We start from the raw sequence: 3,868 nt of genomic DNA on the forward strand, positions 1-3,868 counted from the left end.
CAGCAGGATGCTCAGCCCAAAAGCTGGTTGAATTCCAGTACTGCCTGTGTCCTCCTACCCGCAGATCTCAGCTCTTTGAAGGGGTTTCATGGGTATTTGCTTGCTTAGAGCTTTCTGGCAGACTAATGACTTTGGCATTGCTGGTGTCCCCACTGTGCTCTCCTGCTTGTGCAGCAGGAAGGTTACACTCAGCAAAGCAGATAAGACATTTCTAAAGCTAGTGTGGTTTTTGACTTGTGTCCTTTCAACATGGCCATAGGAAGCCAACAGGTGACCAGTCTGAGCTGAAGCACCTGTTTTAATGAAAAGTCTTGAAAAAATACAAACACACATAAAAACCAAACAACCAAAACCTCACACAAACATAAAACATACAAAATAGACAAACCCAAAAAACCCAACAAACCCTAAAACCTCTGTACTTCCTGCAGTCAACTTTATATTTTCTGTAGCAGACAGGAGGCATTTCTGAGGCCTGAAGCCACTTGGTATACTTTTGTTTTCAGCAAGATGCCTGTAAATTTGCTGACAAGCTGAAACCTGCCCTGCAAAACCTCCTGCATGGATCCAGCCTCTTGCACCGAGCTCCTGATGGACAGACATGGGAGATCTCACATCCTCAGGTTACCAGACCACACTGGCTGCAGCCTACGAGCTCCAGGCAACCTGAGACCAGACTGAAAGAAGACACCAGGCAGCTTCCCCTCTGACAAGCACTTGTGTTTCAAGGTCTGCTGCATTGCATCTGCCCCACGATGTGGCTGATGGCCAGCACACCCAACAGAGACACTGCCCAGCACAACCCAAGTAGCTGGGAGCCAGTCGGTCATTTCATCAAACCAGCCTCTCACCAAGTCTCCTCCTGGCATGAAGTTTTTTTGGGGAGATGCTGATACACTCTGTTGGATGGCACAGATCACCCCAAAATCTGGGTGCAGAACAAAGAAGAAATCCTCAGCCTCATGGGGAAAAGACTTTTTAGGGCCTGTAGCAACAGGACAAGGGGCAATGGTTTCAAACTAAAAGAGGGAAGATTCAGACTAGATAAATGAGGGTGGTGAAACACTGGCAAAGGTTGCCCAGAGAGGTGGGAGATGCCCAATCCCTGAAAACATTCCAGGTCAGGTTGGATGAGGCTCTCAGATACCTGATCTAGTAGAAGATGTCCCTGCTCACTGCAGAGAGGTTGGACTAGATGACCTTTAAAGGTCCCTTCCCACCCAAACCACTCTGTTATTCTATGAAGCTTCCTAAGGGCATAAAGTTTTGCTGGGTGAGCTAATACCCTAAGCTGGATGGCACAGAATATGCCAAAACCTGGGTGGAGAAGGAAGAAGAAAACCTAGAATGGTTTGGGTTGGAAGGGCCCTTAAAGATCTTCTAATTCCAAACCCCCTGCCGTGGTCACAGACACCTCCCACCAGACCAGGCTGCTCCAAGCCCCGTCCAGCCTGGCCTTCAACACTTCCAAGGATGGGACAGCCACAACTTCCCCAAGCAACCTGGGCCAGTGTCTCACCACCCTCACAGCAAAAAAACTTCTTCTTGAGTATCTAATCTAAATCTCCCCTTTTTCAGCCTGAAACCATTTCCCCTCATCCCATCACTCCATGTCCCTGTCAAAAGTCCCTTCCCAGCTTTCCTGTAGCCCCTTCAGGTACTGCAAGGTGCTCTAAGGTCTCCCTGGAGCCTTCTTCAGAGACAAGTGATCTCTCCTTGCTCTCATGTGATTCTCCCTCACTGCCCTCCCCCCATGGCTTTAGCAATCATCCTGCAAACAGCAAGCCCACACAGAGAGCCCAGGCACGGGACTCACAGGACTCTTTTCCACCAACAGCAAGTCACATGCAGCCAGAGACATGCCAACCTCAGCAAGAACACAGCCAGTAAGAAAAGGCTGCTGGTCTGCACCATCACCCCCATTACCTCACTGACAAGGCACAGCAGATGCTTCTCCTTATCACTCACGTGCTTCCCCCACCACAACTATCTTCTCCACACACACTTCCCAGCCCTTAAAGCCCCACAGCTGCTTCAACCACCATCACCAGAACAGCACGCAAACCAAACGTGCATAACAGCTGCTGCACCCGACAGATATATTGATATCTTTAAGGTCCCTTCCAGCACAAACCATTCTACAATCTCCTTTCTGAAGCAGCCCAGAGGAGTCTCCCCAACAACCCCAGGAGATCCCCCCTTTTTGCACCCCCCAGGGCTCTGGAGGTACCTCGCAGTTCCAGGGTAGCCCTGACTAAGGCTGTCTTCACAGGTCACATCCCACCACAGATCAGGAAGAGAAGCAAAGCTCAGCTGGTGGACTTCTGAAGACACAGCAGCAAACTCTCTAGATGGCAGAAAGATGTTTAGGGCTTGCAAAGAGCCTCCCAAGCTGCTCCACCTCTTCTTAGGCTGTGGGCCTGGGGGCTGAGGACAAATCCCTTGCCCCACAATCCAAAGTATCTGGTACTGTAATTTCTTGAAGGATGAGCAAGAAATAACTCCAGAAAGCTGCTATCCACCAGCACACATGACCTTGGGCAGGACAGTGACAGTTCAGCCACCTGGTTGCTTAGAATAAGGATATATGGACCACCTGAGTGAAGCCCCTGAGGTCCCCCTTCCAGCCAAAAAGGAGAAAGCACTGAGGCCTAATGTCCTCCAACATGAGCTGCTCAGAGCAGCTGCAGGAAGCCAGGGAGGAAGGCATCTGAAGTGACATAGCTGCAGCTGGTCTTGCACCACCCACATGCAGTCCTTCTTTGATGCAGGGAGGAGGGAAAGAGGTGACATCACTTCAGTGCCTTCTCCAACCCTCCTGACAAGGAGACCCTGGAGCCAGAGGCAGTTCCCTGCCTGCTTTCCCAGAGACTGGGCTCTAATTATTTGGACCACACGATGCCTGAGATGAGCAGGGTCCCACAGCCCCCTCCCACATAGGGAGCACAGTGCCCCCAACAGCAAATTCCCCTGCAGAGCCCTACCTGTGAAGGTTTCCATCTCACCCTTGGAATGAAAGCAAACAAGTCTCATTTAACCAAGTATTTCACTGCATAATCAATAAAACCTCCAAAACAGGCTCTTCAAAGCCCAGTTCACATGACTCAGCTCAGGCAGGTCAGGCCATGAGATAAGTCACATCCCTGAAGGAACTCTCAGCTCCTCCAGTCTGGGCAAAACCCTTCCAGACACAGACAGAGGCACCTACACACCCTTTTTTAAGGGTTCGAGGAAGATAAAAGCTCTCTCACCCTCATGACTAGAACACCCCCACCCCTCCTGGCTGAGAGGTTCTCAGCAAACCCAAGTCATGTGTCCTCCTCCAGGCCTTGAGCTTTGGCCTTTGTTCTGCCTGCCAGCGTTAGTGTGTGACTGAGCCACAACAAAGCAAGATGCAAACAAAGGCATCCAGCCCAGCTCCCTGTGCTGCCAGGTCAGCCTGGTGGCCCCACTCACGGCGTGGTGGCTTCGGTACAGCCATTCCCACATTATCCAAGCTTGACTCGGTTTGGTTGGTTGTTTTTTTTTTCTCCTTAAAAAAGTAAGGAGGAACCAACTCCTCCCCACCCCCTCTCCTTTCCAGGAAAGCCAAACCATTAGCACAGGTCAGATACCTGGGTAAAACAAATACACCTGGAGATAAGCTGCGGTGCTCTGCTCGCATTCACGGGGAGATGGTGCAGGAATCCTCCCAAACGGAGCTGCACTGATTTGTTTACTTTTTGCTATGACAGAGCAATCCTTAAACCCGAGCCTTGCTCAAGACCTCAGCAGCCACCGGAATCCCTCGCCCGCTCCCCCGGCTTTGCATCCCGGAGGCAAAACACGAGGAGGAGGAGGAGGAGGAGGAGGAAGAGGAGGAGGAGGA

This window comes from Chaetura pelagica, unplaced genomic scaffold, assembly GCF_000747805.2.
Source record: "Chaetura pelagica isolate M959 unplaced genomic scaffold, ChaPel_1.0 scaffold107, whole genome shotgun sequence".
Classification (NCBI taxonomy): Eukaryota; Metazoa; Chordata; class Aves; order Apodiformes; family Apodidae; genus Chaetura; species Chaetura pelagica.